Here is a 17,309-nt window from a genome sequence, read left to right on the forward strand (position 1 = left end):
AGCAGTAAGGCAAGACAGTCTCATGAGGCCCTCTCATGAGCAGTAGCAGCTTTCTGAGCCAGAGGTTGAAATAGAAAAGAGGTTTTTAAGCCACTTCAATTGAGACAAAAGCTAATTGACCTGTCACAGGCATGGAATTTTCTGATTGGCAACTACCAACAACAACAGTTAGGGTTTGCTAAGGTTGCTTCAATATCGTTAGAGGCTCCTGTTTTATCAATGAACTTTCATTCCATCATCAAAGGATCAGGTAATGATTATTCATCAATACTTCATTTTTAGGTGATAAATGTGGCTGCAAGAAATGAAGCTCACTGTTGGGCCTTAAATCATGATGAGTCATAAGCCAAATGTGTCAAAAGAAAATGTAGTCTTTTAAAAAATTATCTTCATGCACACTTCTCTCTAGTTCTTTTCCTGCCACTAAAGAAAGCTGCCTCTGCTATCACTGCTGTTATACCCTTCTAAGAGGGTTTCTAGAGACATGGCCTGGAAGCTGTAAGCAATTTCCCAGTTTGGAACCATGATGAAGTGCACATATAGCCCACTATATTTATATGTGTGTGTATATGTATATACACACATGTATATATGTGTCCACACATGTATGTATGTGTATCTACACACATGTGTACATACATATATGCATACACATATATACATATGCATGTATACATATAAAATCACTCCTGGACCCTTGACCCCTCCTCTCTCTGGCCATCTTCCTTTCATGCTACTATGTGTGACTTTTCCCAATTCTATCTTTTCTTCTGGTGATGTGTCAAAAGGCAATCACAACTTCAGAAAACTAACATGAAAACTATGTTTATTATAAGACAAATGAATATGCATGTGAAACTCAAAGAATTTACAATCCATACAGAAATTTGCATTTTTATAACAGCCGGACAAAGGAAGGAGGAAGAAACACAAATCTCCACCTAAAGAAGTTTAGCATGGAAAGGAGAAAGGTGCAGTAAAGATGCGAAAGGGTCAAAACCTCTCCCAAAGGGGAAGAGCAAGGGGATGGAAAAAACTGTATTCTTTTTCTCTTGGGAACTGCTAGACTATAAAGATAACATGGTCTGCTTACCTGTCTACAAGCAGTTTCTCAGCAGTACAGACTGATTGGTGCCTGTCTTGACCCCCAAGGACACGCATGGAGTCCAACTCGGGATGCAAACAGCAAATTATGTTACTTGGACAGGTTGGGGGAGGGGGAGGCTTCATCTTGATATATTCAGGGCCTCCTACATACTCTGGGTCCAATGTTTCTAGCACACATGGCAACTCAAAAACACGAGTGCAAGGAGCCCTTTAGAGTCTTTAACACATGACAATCAAACCAACACTGCCATTCCTTCTGGAAAGTGTGTCAATTGTTTATCTCGTGGCTCTATCTGCCATCTCCATGACTTCCCAGACCAAAATGTTCTTTCTTAGTCACAACTTCCCTATTGTGATATTTCCCCCGTTTAAATTTCAGCTCCTTGAAAGCAAGGACTGCCTGTTATATATTTGTGTTCCCAACAAATGGTACAATGACTAGTACATACATAGTAAATACTTAACAAATGCTTCCTTCTTCCCTTCTTCCTTCCTTCCTCCTCCTTTCTCCCTCCCTCTCTCTCTCCCTTTCTTCCTTCCTTCCTTCCTTACTTCCTTCCTTCCTTCCTTCCGTCCTTCCGTCCTTCCTTCTTTCCACCAGACAAACTACATCTATCCTTTTATCCCTATCCCCCAAAGACTGTGTTCTAAACATTGGTAAGCAACAGTGATCAATATCCTAATTCCCATTTAACCAGTTATCATCAATTAATTTTTCAAAGGGATATTTACTTGAAAGTTATATTAAAAACAAAATGCAAACATTTTCTCTCAGCACCTCAGGGGCATTTTTTTCCTTTGTGCAACCTTGATCCCTGGAGGGAGGATACACAAAATTTAATAGAATTCCTACATAACAAGTCCCACTAAGTTCATGTCCAGATGACTGCTAGATGAGTCCTTGCCTCAGTTATTGCTGGCCTCTGTCGCGAAAGTCACTTCTTACAGTTATTTCTTGTTCTTTGGGGCATTTCTGATAGGGTGGGTGGATTCTAACCCTGGTTTACAATTCCTATATTCTTGTGACATTTTTCCTAACTCTCAGATTAAATCTTCTTCACCTAAAAGAGAAAAAAAAATTTCAAGTCCATTTGCCACAACCATATAGCCTTAATGGGAAGATAGCCTCCAGGCTTCTTTTACACCATGGCTTCTCACTTGACACCATGGTCAGAGTTCAATCATGAACAGAGTAGTCAAAAGAAATGAGGCAAGAGAGATGGTTACAAATCCATCTAAACTGAGTAAGCAATCAAAGAGTCTCCTATTTCCCATGTGGTTAGCCCAGTGGAACCTAGTTACAGAAGGTATAAGCATGCTCCACCACTTATTCAGTGCATTTCCTTTGAATCTCATTTCAACTCTCCCTGAAGTAGACTTTCCAACCTTTCCACACAGAGAGGTTATCCAAGGAATGCCCTAGCATGTGCTAGGTCCTCATCATAAGACTCTTATTATATATGTAACCTATAGTTAATTGTTTTGATTAGCACATTTTTGTTTTGAAATATTAAATATTTTACAATAAAGAGTCCTGCTGTAATAACTTTAAAAAATAATTACTTATTTTAAACATTCTTTTTTCACTTTGAATTTTCAATGCTCTCTCTTTCTATCCATTGAGAGAGCAAGAAATATGATATCAATTATACATGTGAAGTCATAAAAAACATATTTCCACATTAGTCATATTGCAAAAAAAAGCAAGAAAATAAAAGTAAAAAAAGTATGCTTCAATCTGCACTCAGAAGCTTTTATCAGAGAAACAGCATAATTCTTTCCATTTTGCACTTTCCTTCTAATTTTGGCTGTATTGTTTCTGATTGTGTGAAAACTTTTAAACTTCATGTTAAAATTATCCATTTTACTTCCTATGCGCTCTCTCTCTCTCTCTCTTTCTCTCTCTCTCTCTCTCTAATAAACTCTTCCATGATCCATAGATATGAGAGGTATACTTTTCCATGCTCTTCTAATTTGTTTATGACATCACCTTTTATATCTAAAACATCGTGTACTTAGTTTGACTTTATCTTGATATTTGGTGTAAAATGCTGGTCTATGCTTAGTTTCTGCCAAATTGTTTTATACTTTTCCCAACAATTTTCATCAAATTATGAGTTCTTGTCCTCAAAGCTTGGATTGGGGGGGTGGGGCGGGCATCAAACACTAGATTTCTATGGTCCTTTACTTATGCTGCATTACACACCTAATCTATTCTGATGATTCACCACTGTATTTTTAGCAAGAAATTAAAATTTATCATTACCACTTTGTAATATAGTTTGAAATCTGATACTGCCAGGCCACCTTCCTTCACATTTTTTTTGTCATTGATTCCTTTAATATTCTTGACCTTTTGTTTTTCCATATAAATTTTGTTATTATTTTTATTAGTTCTAAAAAATAATTCTTTGGTGGTTTGGTATACCACAGAATAAGTAAATTAATTTAAGCATTTTTATTAGGTTGGCAGCTTGCCCACTGGCAATTAATATTTAACTAATTGTTTAGATCTGTCTTTATTTGTGTGAAAAGTGCTTTGTAATTGTGTTAATAGTTTCTGGGTTTTTCTTGGCAAGTAGACTCTCAAGTATTCTATATTATCTGAAGCTATTTTGAGTGAAATTTCTCTTTCAATCTCTTGCTGCTCTATTTTGTTGATAGTACATTGATATGGTGATGATTTATGTAGATTATTTTGTATCTTGCAACTTTGCTGAAATTACTGTTTCAACTAATTTTTAGTTGATTCTCTAGGATTCCCTAAGTATACCTGGTTTATTCCTTTCTATCCCCATTCAGTTTTCTGCAGAGATCTATCATATCTACCTTATCCAGAATTTTATTCACCTCTTTACCTTCTTTCTTGCTTATTTTGAGGCTAGATTTATAAAATTCAGAGAGGGGACAGTTGAGGTCCCCCACTAGTATAGTTTTGCTGTCTATTTCTTCCCATAACTTCTTTAACTTCTCTAAGAATCTGGTTGCTATACCACTCGGAGCATATATGTTTAGTAATGAAATTGCTTTGTTGTCTATGGTGCCTTTTAGCAGGATATAGTTTGCTTCATCTGTTTTGATTAGATCTATTTCTGCTTTTGCTTTGTCTGAGATTAGGATTGCTACACCTGCTTTTTTTTACCTCAACTGAAGCACAATATATTCTGTTCCAACCTTTCACCTTTATCCTGTGTGTATGCCCCCATTTTAAATGTGTTTCTTGTAAACAACATATTGTTGGATTATGGTTTTTAATCCATTCTGCTGTCCATCTGTGTTTTATGGGAGAGATCATCCTATTCACATTCACAGTTATGATTACTGTCTGTGTCTTTCCCTCCATCCCCTTTCCTCCTCCACATTTATGCTTTTAGTTCTCCCTTCGCCCTTCCTCTCCACTATAGAGTTTTAGTTTTTGACCACTACCTCCCTTAGTGTTCCCTCCCTTCTTTCAATGCCCCTTTTAATCCTCTTTTCCCTTACTATTTCTTCCCTGCCTTTTAGCCTCCCCTCCCTTTTCTTTCCCCCTTCCCCTCCTACTGCTTATAGAGCTAGTTGTATTTCTATACTTGACTGAGTTTGTTTCCCTCCTTGAACCCAATCAGATAAGAATACCTCTCAAACAATGCTCATCTCCCTCCCCTCCTTCCCTCTACTATAATATGTTTGTGGCTTTTCCTGTGATGTAATTTGCCTTTTTTCTGCCTCCTCCTTTTCACATCTCCCATTGCAATCCCTTTGCATTCTTAAATCACATTTTTATCATGACATCATTTACTTTATACCACTCTCTCTATGTATATCACTTTTATATATCATAATAAATATACAACTCTCAAGATTAACAAGTATCATCTTCCCTTATTGGGACATAAACAGTTTGTCCATTTTATGTCTTTCTTGAGACCTGGGTTTGAAGACTGAATTTTCTATTGAGATCTGGCCTTTTCCTCAGGAAGTTCTGGAAATCCCTTGTTTCACTGAATGTCCTTCTCCTTGCCTGAAATACTATGCTTAGCTTTGCTGAGTAATTGATCTTTGGGTGTGGTCCCAGTTCCTTTGCCTTATAGAATATTGTTTTCCAGTCCCTCCAGTCTTTTAATGTAGAAGCTGCAAGGGCCTGTGTGATCCTGAGTGTAGCTCCTCGATATTTGAATTGTTTCTTTCTGGCTTCCTGCAGTATTTTCTTCTTTACTTTATAATTCTTGAGTTTAGCAGCAATATTCTTTGGTGTTTTTAGTTTGGAATCCCTTTTAGGAGGTGAATGGTGTATTCTTTCAATGACTATTTTGCCCTCTGGATCTGGGACTTCCAGGCAATTTTCCTTGATTTCTTGGAAGATATTTTCCAGGCTCCTTTGTTCGTCATGGTTTTCTGGTAGACCAATAATCCTTAGGTTTTTCTCTCCTGGATCTAATTTTCCAGGTCATTTGTTTTTCCAATTAGATATTTTACAATTTCTTCTGTATTTTCATGCTTTAGATTCTGTGTGACTGACTCTTGATGTCTCATAGAGTCATTAGCTTCTACTTGCCTGATTCTAATTTTTATCAAATTATTTTCTTCAGTTAACTTTTGCATCTCCTTTTCCATCTGTTCAATTGTTCCTTTTATGAAGTTATTTTCTCCAGTTAGGTTTTGTACTTCCTTTTCCATTTGTCCAATTTTCCTTTTAAATTCTTCTGTGATTTCTGTTTTCATGTTTTTTAAATCATTGGTCAGTTTTTCTTCTATTTCTCTAATTTGGCTTTAAAATCCTTCCTGAGCTCTTCCAAGAGTGCTCTCTGTGCTTCAGACCAGTTCATATACCCTTCTGAAGTTTCAGATGAGAGTACAGTCTCAATGCTGACCTCTTTCGTATTCATGTTTTGGTCCTTGTCCCTATAGAAATAATCTATGGTCTTTTCTTCTCTGCTTTGTTTCTTACTCATGATGATCACCCTTTTCCTGGCTTTTAAAGTAGATCTCTGTGTCTGGGGCAGAGGGGACTCTGTCCCACAGTTTTTGTGCTTAAAATTTGAGGATTTGTTTGTTGTGGCCTCTGGCTCTTTCAGCTAGAAGCTAAAATGCTACAACTTGCCTGGTGCTGAGCTGGCTGGTGTTGGAAAGCAGAGGCCAGGTGAAGTCTTTCTGGGTTTCCCCAGAGTTACCCTGGAGCAAGCTGCATTAAGTGTGGGTGAGGGGTGGTCTGATCACAGAAAGTCATCTCTGCTGAGCTAGAGAGTAGGCAGGCTCAATCACTTGGTGATCCCATCTGCCCTAGTTTCTTTCCGATTTCCCTGGGGTGCTGAGGCATGCCTGAGTACCTTGTGTTGGCAGTTGCAGGCTTCAGTCCCCTGGAGCTCAGGATCTTCTCCAGTGTGCTGAGGTGGGGCTGACTGGGACAGCTCCAGTCCTGTGCTGGTCCCCTTCAGCCATAGCAAGAGGTACGCTTCTTAGTGATTTTCCTAGTCTCATGGGCTAAGAGACTGTTTACCCTTTCTGTTGCTCCCACTGTTTCAGTATTTTCCTGGGGAGATATTCTCTGAACTCTTCAAGGTCAATAAAGGGAGGGAGATACCACTTACAGATCACTCCACCACCTTGGCTCCTGGAAGTAACAATCCTGTTCATCATTTCTTACTGCTCAATAGCATTCCGTTATATTCATATACTATAACTTGTTCAACCATTCCCCAATTGATTGCTATCCCCTCAATTTCCAATATTTTGCCTCCAGGAAAAGGACAGCTATAAATATTTTTATACAAGTGGGCCCTTTTCCCATTTTTATGATCTCTTTGAGATACAAACTTAGTAGTGGTATTACTGGATCAAAGGGTATGTTCAATTTGTTTGCCCTTTGGGCATAGTTCCAGATTGTTGTACTGAATGGTTGTATCAATTTACAACACCACCAACAGCTCATGTGTGCCCAAATTTTCCCACATCCTCTCAAAAATTTATCATTTTCCCTTTTTGTCATGTTAGCCAATCTCATACATGTTAGGTGATATCTTAGAGTTGTTTTAATTTGCATTTCCCTAATCAAGGGGATTTAGAGGACTTTTTCATATGCCTGTAGATAGCTATGATTTCTTCATCTGAAAATTGCCTGGTTATATACTTTATCAATTGGGGAATTACTTGTATTCTTATAAATTTGACTCAGTACTCTACTTATTTGAGAAATAGGCCTTTATGGGGTGGGGGGCAGAGCCAAGATGGCAGAGTAGAAGCACAGACATGTAGAAGCTCTCCCCCCACAGCCCATAAAATGCCTGCAAAAATGACTCTAAAAAAATTCTAGAGCAGCAGAAGCCACAAAACGAAAGAGTGAAAGAGATTTCCAGCCCAAGACAGTCTGCAAGGCCTACAGGAAAGGTCTATTGCATCAGGCTTGGGGAGGAGCACAGCCCAGTATTGGTCCTGCAGCTTGGCAAGGACAGGACTGAATACAGAATTCTGAGTAGCAGTTGCGATTTCCAGATTACTCAACCCACAAGTGCCAAAGACAGCTTCAAAGGTCAGTGAGAAAGCTCTTTCATTTGGATGAGAAAGGAGCAGAAGCATATTCATTGTAGCTTGACATATTTACAATTTTATCATTTCCTAATTAAATAATGAAATTACAAAAACAAATGAGGCCTTTATCAGGGACACTTACTCTGAAGTATATTTCCTAGATTTCTGCTTTCCTTCTAATCTTGGTTTCATTGGTTTTGTTTTCACAGAAACTTTTCAATGTAATATTTCAAAATTATCTATTTTCCATTTTGAAAAGCTCTCTATCTCATTTGGTTATGAATTTTTACCATCCCTGTAGATGTGACAGGTAAACTATTCCTTGCTCTTCTAATTTGTTTATAGTGTCACCTTGTATGTGTAAATCATGCAAACATTTTGACCTTATGTTGGTTTATGGTGTAAGATATTTATCTATACCTAGTTTGTGTCCTATTGTTTTCCAGTTTCCACAGCCATAAACTCTGATCCCAAATGGTGGGGTCTTTGGGTTTATCAAATACTAGGTTATTATGGCCCTTGACTACTGTGTCTTGTGTACCTACTCTATTCCACTCATCTACTTTTCCAGTTCTTTTGTACCAGATAGTTTTGATGATTACTGTTTTATAATATAATTTCAGATCTTGTATTTCTAGGCAACCTTTTTCTGTATTATTTTCATTAATTTCCTTGCTATTCTTGACCTTTTGTTCTTCCAGATGAATTTTGTTGCTATTTTTGTATCTTTTATAAAATTTTTTTTGGTAGTTTGATTGTTATGGCACTGAATAGGTAAACTGGTTTAGGAAGAATTGTCATTTTATCATATTGGCTCTGCCTACCCATGAGCAATTGATATTTTTTGCCAGTTGTTTATATCTTACTTTATTTGTGTGAAAATGTTTTGTAATTGTGTTTATATAGTTCCTGGGGTTTGTCTTAGCAGTTAGACTCACAAGTATTTTATAAGGTTTGCAGTTATTTTAAATGGAATTTCTCTCCTATTTCTGGCTGATAGGCTTTATTGGTCATATAAGGAAATACTGATAATTTATGTGGGTTTATTTTATAAGCTGAAACTTTACTAAAGTTTTTAATAATTTCAAGTAATTGTTTAGTTGATGCTCTAGGATTCTCTAGGTAAACCATCATATAATCTGCAAAGAGGGATAGTTTTGTTTCCTCAATGCATATTTTAATTCCTTCAATATATTTTTCTTCTCTTATTGCTATACTTAACATTTCTAGCACTGTTTTGAATAATAATGGTGATGATGTGTATCCTTGCTTCACCCCTGATCTTATTGGGAAGGATTCTAGTTTATCCCCATTATAGATATTGCTTGTTGATGGTTTTAGGTAGATACTACTTATTTCAAGAAATGTTCCATTTGTTACTCTGCTTGCTAGTTATATATATGTGTGTGTGTGTGTGTGTGTGTGTGTGTGTGTGTGTGTGTGTGTGTGTATGTATATGTATAGGTGTAGGTGCTGCATTTTGTGAAAAGCTTTTTCAGCATCTATTGAGATAATAATACGATTTCTGTTGGTTATGTTATTAATATAGCCAATTATGCTGATAGTTCTAAATTGAACAAATGTGGCATAATTGGCTTAAATCCCACCTAGTTATAACATATAATCCTTGTGATATATTGCTGTAATTGCCTTGCTGGGGTTTTATTGAAAATTTTTACATTGATATTCATTAGGGAAATTGGCCTACAATTTTCTTTCTCTTTTTTAGCTTTTCCTGGTTTAGGTATCAGCACCATATCTGTGTCATAAAAAGTGTTTGGTAAGATTCCTTCTTTGCCTATTTTTCCAAATAGTTTATATGGTATTGAAATGAATTGTTCCTTAATTATTTGGTAGAAGTCACTTGTGAACCCATCTGGCCCTGAGATTTTTTCCTAGGGAGCTCATTAGTGGCTTGTTTAATTTCTAAGATGCGGTTATTTAGGCATTTTATTTCCTGATATGTTAATCTAAATAATTAATCTTTTTTGTAAATATTCATCCATTCCACTCAAATTGTCAGACTTACTGGCATAAAATTGGGTAAAATATTTCTGATGATTGCTTTCGTTTCTTCTTCATTAGTGGTGATTTCACCCTTCTCGTTTTTTATATTAGACATTTGGTTTTCTTCTTTTATTTTTTTCAAATTAACCAATGGCTTATCTAATTGGTTTTTTCCATAAAACCAGCTCCTAGATTTATTTATTACCTCCATAGATTTTTATTTTCAATCTCATTAATATCATCTTTGATTTTCAGAATTTCCAAGTTGATGTTCAGTTGGGAATTTTTACTTGGTTCTTTGCTAGTTTTTTTTGTTCAGTTGCAGGCCCAATTCATTGATCTGTTCTTTTTTCCCTTTTGTAGTTGAAAGTATTTAGAGAAATAAATTTTCCCTGAGTACTGTTTTGGCTGCTTCCCATGAATTTTGTTGTGTTGTCTCATTGTTATCATTCTCTTTAGTGAAATTGTTGATTGTTTCTATGATTAATTCTTTGATCCACTTATTCTTTGGGATTAGATTATTTAGTTCTCAATTTTTAATCTATATTTTCTCTGCCCCTTTTAATGTAATTTTTATCATTATGATCTGAAAAGAATGCATTTACTATTTCTCCATTTTTACATATTATTTGAGCTTTTTATGCCCTATTATATCGCAAAATTATGTGTGTGATGTGCTGCTGACAAAAACAATGTATATTCCTTTCTGCTCTCATTCAGTTTTCTCCAAAGGTCTGTCATATCTAACTTTTCCAATATTCTATTTATTTCTTTAGTTTCTTTCTTGTTTGTTTCTTGGTTGGATTCATTGAGCTGTGAGTGGGAACAGTTGAAGTTCCCCACTGTCTATTTCTTCCTGTAACTCACTTAACATATCCTTTAAGAATCTGGATACTATACCACTTGGTGAATATATTTTTAATATTGGTATTGCTTCATTGTCTATGGTACCTTTTAGCAAGATGTAGTTTCCTTCCTTATCTCTTTTAATTAGATGTATTTTTGCTTTTATTTTGTCTGAGATCAGGATTGCTACCCCTGCTTTTTTTTTTTTTTTTTTTTTTTTTTGCTTCAGCTGAAGCATAATAGATTTTTTTTCCAGCCTCTTACCTTTACTCTGTGTATATGTCTCTCTGCTTCAGGTGTTTTTTTTTGTAAATCGCATATTGAAGGATTCTGCTTTTTGATCCATTCTACTATGTGCTTATCTTTTATGAGAGAGTTTATCCCATTCACATTCATAGTTCTGATTACTTATTGTGTAGTTCCCTTCATCCTATTCTTCCTCCTGTTTGTTCTCTTTTTTTTTCACACTTTTTCTCCTCATCAGTATTTTGCTTCTGTTATCACCTTGATATGCCCTACCTTCTGTCTATTTCCACTTCCATCCCCTTACTGATCTCCTTCCTTCCTACTTCCCTGTGAGGTAAGATAAATTCTATATTCAACTAATTGTGTATATCATTCCTTCTTTGAGCTAATACTCAAGCAATACACATTCCCACCCCTCCCCCCATCTTCACCTTCACTGTAATAGGTCTTTAGTGACTCTTCAAGGGAAATAATTAACCTTATTCTATCTCTTCCTACTTCTACACTGATTGTACTCCTCTTTCTCATCTTTTAATTTTTTTATGTCATTCCCTAAAATTCACCTTACTTTACCCTCTGTCATTTCTTCTAGCTGTACTATTAGTGATACAGTTTTTAACAGTCACAAGAATCATCTTCCCGTATAGGTATGTAAATAGTTTAACTGTCAAATCCCTTATATTTTCTTTTCCCTTGATACTGGAGGTCAAATTTTTCATTTAGTTCAGGTCTTCTTGTAAAAGCTTAAAATCCCTTTATTTTGTTGAATGACCATTTCCCTCCTTAATGTACTATGCTTTATTTTGCTGGGTAAGTGATTCCTGCTTGTAATCCTAGCTCCTTTGTCTTCTGCAATATCATGTTCCATGATATCTGATCCTTAAATGTTGCAGCTGAGAAATTCTGTGTAATCCTGAATGTGACTGCTAAATATTTGAATTGTTTCTTTCTGACCACTTCAAGTATTTTTTCCTTGACTTGATAGTTCTGAAACTTGGCTATAATGTTCCCCGGAGTTTTTATTTTGGGATGTTTTTCATGAGGTGATCTATTGATGCTTTCAATGCCTTTCTCCCCACCTGGTTCCAGGATATCAGAGCAGTTTTCCTTGATAATTTCTTGAAAGATGTCAGATCCTCTTTTTGATTATGGCTTCCTGGTAGTCCAATGATTTTGAAATAGTGTCTCTTGGATCTTTTTTCCAGGTCAGTTGTTTTTCCCCATGAGATATTCTACATTTTCTTCTGTTTGTACATTCTTTTGTTTTGTTTGGCTGTTTCTTGATTACTCATATAGTCATTAGCTACTACTTGCCCATTTCTAAATTTTAAGGTGTTGTTTTCCTTAATTAACTTTTGTGCTTTCTTTTTCATTTGGCCAATTGTACTCTTTAGGAACTTGCTTTCCTCAATGGATTTTTGTCTCCTTTTCTATCTGGCCAAGTTTTCCAAGCTGTTGACTCTTTTTTTTTATAATTCTCTTACATCATTCTCATTTTTCCCCAATTTTTGTCCTACCTCTCTCGTGATTTTTATGATCCTTTTAGATCTCTTTCATAAGTATTCTCTAGGCTTGATATGACTTCCCATTTTTCTTTGGGATTTTTTTCCACTTTGACATTAATTTCATCTTCTGAGTTTATGTCTTAATGTTCCCTGACACCATAAATTTCTGTGGTCAGATTCTTTTTTATTGTCATCTATATTTTTGCCATTTTCCTTTCTTTTAAATTTGATCTCTGCTCCCATGATGGAAATGGCTCTGTCTCGGGCTTCTTGTGCCAGGAGCTGTAGTCGCTGGTTATTTAGCTATTGCTGTGCTGACATTGCCCTGAGGCCCATGGGGGACCCTCATGTTTGGTGCTATATTGAGGGGGTGAGATGTGATGGGGTGGTTGGCACTTCTGGAGACCATAGGGGCCTGGAAGTGTACCTGGTACTCCACTAGGGTCCTACTGGTGGTGTCTGGCATGTGCTGAGACCTAGTGGGGTTTTTCTGTTCTTCACTGGAGCTACACTGAAGTATGTGGAGGGCTGGTCATTGTAGAGTGCCTGTTTTCTTGGAAGCCTATCAAGGCAAATGGAACTCCAGCCATTGGTAGACAGCTATCTATCTGAAACTGTGCTGAAGTATCAGGAGGTCTGGCTGCTGGAGGATACCTGTTTGCCAGGGCTACACTGAAGCATGCGGATGTTCTTGGAGTTGGAGTCTGCTGTTTTCCCTGGTTATGCTAAGGCATGTGGGGAGTCCTGTTGTTGGCATTTTCCTGCTCCACCACATTGAGGCTCAGGATCTTCCACTGGCTTTCTGAGTGTGACTTGCTGCTGGCTTTCTGGGATGCTTCTTGCCCTGGACTGTGTTCCCCTTTTATCTGAGTGTGATGGAACTGTCTTGCTGATCCTCCAAATCATTCCATGCTAAAAGACTGTTCCACCCCATCTTCCTACTGGCTCCACTATTCTAGGATTTGTTCTGAGGCAGTATTGTAAGGTTATTTGAAGGTGAATATGGGACAGCTACTACTTAATATGATCTACTACTTGCTCCTCCATCTTGGTTCCCAGAAGTTCTTGATTTCTATTTTATCCTCTGAATCTAAGATATTGGCATAGTTTCCCTTGTTAATTTCTTGGAATATGATATCTAGGCTTTTTTATCATAGCTTTCAGATAGACCAATAATTCTTAAATTATCTTTCTTTGTTCTCCTTTCTAGGTGAGTTTTTTAAAATGATGTTTTACATTGTCTTCTATTTTTTCATTCTTTTGATTTTGTTTTATTATTTCTTGAGTTCTGATTAAATTATTAGCTTCCACTTGACCAATTCAAATTTTTAAGGAATTATTTTCTTTAGTGAGGTTTCACATCTCTATTCCCACTTGGCCAACACTGTTAGTTAAGGAGTTTTTTTAATCAGTAAATTTTTGTTCCTCTTTTTCCATTTGGCCAACTCTGTTTTTAAGGTGTTATTTTCTTCAGTACTTTTTTGTGCCTCCTTTCCCAAACTGTTAATTTTATTTTTTAAATAATTTATTTAATTTAAACAATTTAATTTAAATAATTTAAATAATTTTATTGTGTTGTTCTTTTTTCTTTTCCAGATTTTTCCTCTATCAGTATTATATGATTTTTAAAATCTTTTTTTACTCTTCCATAACTTCTTGTTTGGATTCTGTCCAATTTAAATTTTTCTTTGAGATTTTGCTTGTAGCTGTTTTCAGGTTGTTTTCTGAGTTTGTGTCTTAATCTTCTCTGTCATCATAGTAGCTTTCTAAAAATCAGATTCTTTGTATGTTACTTGCTCATTTTTCCAGTCTGTTTCTTAACTTGAAAATTATGTTAAATTTGGGTTTTTCACCTGGCTCAGGGGTACTACTTCAAGCTTTAGACCTTTTTCATGTTGCTGTTTTGAGAGCCACTTATTGGTGTTTGGAAGTTTTTGATGCCTCCAAAGTACTGTGATCCTGGTAGATGTGTGGTCACTACTCTTGTGGCCTGTGTTCTGCTCCTTACCTAGGAATGGCACCTGATCCCTTGCGACCATAAGAAATACTGTTCCTTAGGGCCCCTGCTCCTTGTGACTGAAAGTGCTACTCTCTTCCCTGGAACTGCTACCTGGAAGTGGGTATGGCTAATGGAGTTTCCAAACACTGCTTTGCTCCATGTTAATTGTTAGCACAGAAGTCCTTTGTAATCTTTTTCTGACTAGTTCCCCAATTCCCTTGCCACTTCTAGGCTAGGAGTTCCTAAAGCTGCTGCTGTTGCTATGACCTCCACTAAGTTCCATACCTGGTGCTGCTGCTACATGAGCTCCAAGCTCCCCACCCCAGTTCCACAGACTTTTACTTTCAATTTCCTATATCTTGGACTGAAAATGTATCTCACCCTGGCCTTTTTTTTAAACTTCTGCCTCTCCAAAATTCTATTTGAGATGTTATTTTAATGTTCTTTGGAGAAAACTGTCACAAGAGCTCAGCTGTAGTGCTTTCTCTATTCTACCATCTTGGTTCTACCCTGGAAGTACACACCCTTCCTCCATAGTATCTTTCCTCAAAAAGCAATAAATCAGATTACAACTTACTGTGCTTGTAATTTTCCATGGTTGCTTATAGGTCACAATTTCTCAATCAAAAGGGAGAGTATTTTAACTTGTCATAAAAAAAAATTTCTTGATTCTTATAATTGATCAGAATTCATCTTTTAGTGTTCTCCACATTTAAAATACTATAGTCATTCAGTTAGCTAATTATAGTAGAGAAGGGATATAATGTTGGATTTGGGATCCTTTCTGAAGACATTTATTAGATTTGTGACTCTGGGAGGACAAATCACCTTCTCAGGATCTCAGTTTCCTCCTGTATAGTATATGAATAATAATGACACCTACTTTATAGAGCAATTGTGAGAATTAATTCAGACAGTATATGTAAAATGCTTCATAAAGCTTAAAGCAACATATAAACACAAGCTATTCTAGCTAGTTATTGCATATATTTTTGCCTTTGGGTCTTTCTCCCTCTGCATTTATTCACATTTTTATTAGACTTCTTCATAGTCAGCATATATTATAATAAAATTCTATTATAACAATTTGTTTACAAATAATCTAACCATTCCCTAGTCTTTGAGCATAAAATTTGTTTTTAGTTTTTTTTTTGTTAAAGATGATATGAATATTTTAGAAAATGCTGGACTTGGAGTGAAGTCAAGATGGCAGAGAAGAGGCAGCTGTCCCTCAGATCCCTCTGACCACCTTTAATTATGCCATAAAACAATTCTTGAAGCAACAGAACCCATCAAAGAATGGTGTGAAATAATTTTCCACCCAAAGACAATTTAGAAGGTTGTCAGGAAAGATCCGTCACACCTGAGTGTGCGTACAGTCCAGCACAGGCAATGCTAGCACAGCACCCACTCCAGCAGAATCAGTAGCAGTAGTGGCTGCTTTTAGAGCTCTCAGACCACAGATTGTGAGGGGGTCAAATGACTGGTCAGAGGGAGATTACAAGGGTCCCTTTTCTAGCCCTGAGGCATGACTCTGTTGCTTTGCTCATACTCAGATCTGGGTCACAGTCCTGAGAGGGAGTCCCAGGGTGAGGTTAGAGCACTAGCACACCAGAGCTTGTGCCCACAGTGGAGTGAGGACCCTCATCACAGTTCTGTGGTAGAAGAGAGTACTTACAGTCACTCACAGACCAGAACACAGGCCAGGAGAATTGTAAACACACCTCTCCTTAGATGATATCACCTTGGAAGAACAGAAGTAACTCTGAAAATAGTTGCACAAACCTCTGAAGCTTGGGACAGTGCACCATCCATTGTGGAAGCAGAGTCCTACTTTATTATTTTTAATTTTTATTTGTTTAACTTTTGGAGGGAGGGATTTCCATTGAAGATTTTCATTTATGAGTATATTTTATGTCTATTTATTTGTTAGTTTTCAACATTCACTTTTTTAAGATTTTGAGTTCTAAATTTTCCTCCTCACTTCTTGCCAAGACGGCAGGAAATCTGATATAGGGTATACATGTACAACCATATTAAACATATTAGTCATGTTGGGAAATAGCAATCAGAACAAAAGGGAAAATTCACAAGAAAGAAAGAGAAAACAAAATACAAAAGATAAAATAGCATGTCTTGATCTGCATTTAGACACCACAGTTCTTTCTCTGGATGTGGATAGTATTTTCCATCATGAATTCTTTGGAATTGTCTTAGATCATTGCATTACTAAGAAGGGCTAAGTCTGTCCAAGTTAGTTATCACATAATGCTGCTGTTACTGTGTACAATGTTCTCCTAGTTCTGCTCATTTCAGAGTCCCACTTTAATAAAGATTTAAAAGTCAAGCAATAGACTGGGAAAATGAGCAAATTACTGATAAAAAATTCTCACCATAGAAAGTTACTGTGGTGACAAGGAAGATAAAAACACACAGAAGAAGATAAGGTTAATGCTCCTACATGCAAAATCTGCAAGGAAACTATGAATTGATCTCAAGCCATGGAAGCACTCAAAAAAATTTTTGAAAATCAAGTAAGAGAGGTACAGGAAAAATTGAGGAGAGAAATGAGACTGATCAAGAAAATTATGAAAATAACTTGGTAAAGAAGACACAAAAAATTACTAAAGAAAATACCTTAAAAACAGACTAAGCAAAATGGTAAAAGAGATACAAAAAGTCAAGAAGGAGAAGAATCCCTTGAAAAGTAGAACTGGCCAAATGGAAAAAGAGACACAAAAATTCTCTGAAAAAATAAGCTCCTTAAAAAGCAGAACTGGTCAACTGGGAAAAAAGCCACAAAAACTCAATGAAAAAAATAATGCCTTAAAAATTAGAATTAAATAGAATGGAAGCTAATGGGTTTATGAGAAATCAAGAAACAAAGAAAAAAAATAAAAAAGAAGGAAAAAATGGAAGACAATGTGAAATATCTCATTGGAAAAAAACTGATCTGGAAAATAGATCCAGGAGAGACAATTTTAAAATGATTGGATTTCCTGAAAGCCATGATTTAAAAAAGAGCCTAGACATCATCTTTCAAGAAATTATCAAGGGAAACTGCCCTGATATTCTAGAAACAGAGGGTAAATAGA

This window comes from Notamacropus eugenii, chromosome 5 (genome assembly GCF_028372415.1).
Source record: "Notamacropus eugenii isolate mMacEug1 chromosome 5, mMacEug1.pri_v2, whole genome shotgun sequence".
Classification (NCBI taxonomy): Eukaryota; Metazoa; Chordata; class Mammalia; order Diprotodontia; family Macropodidae; genus Notamacropus; species Notamacropus eugenii.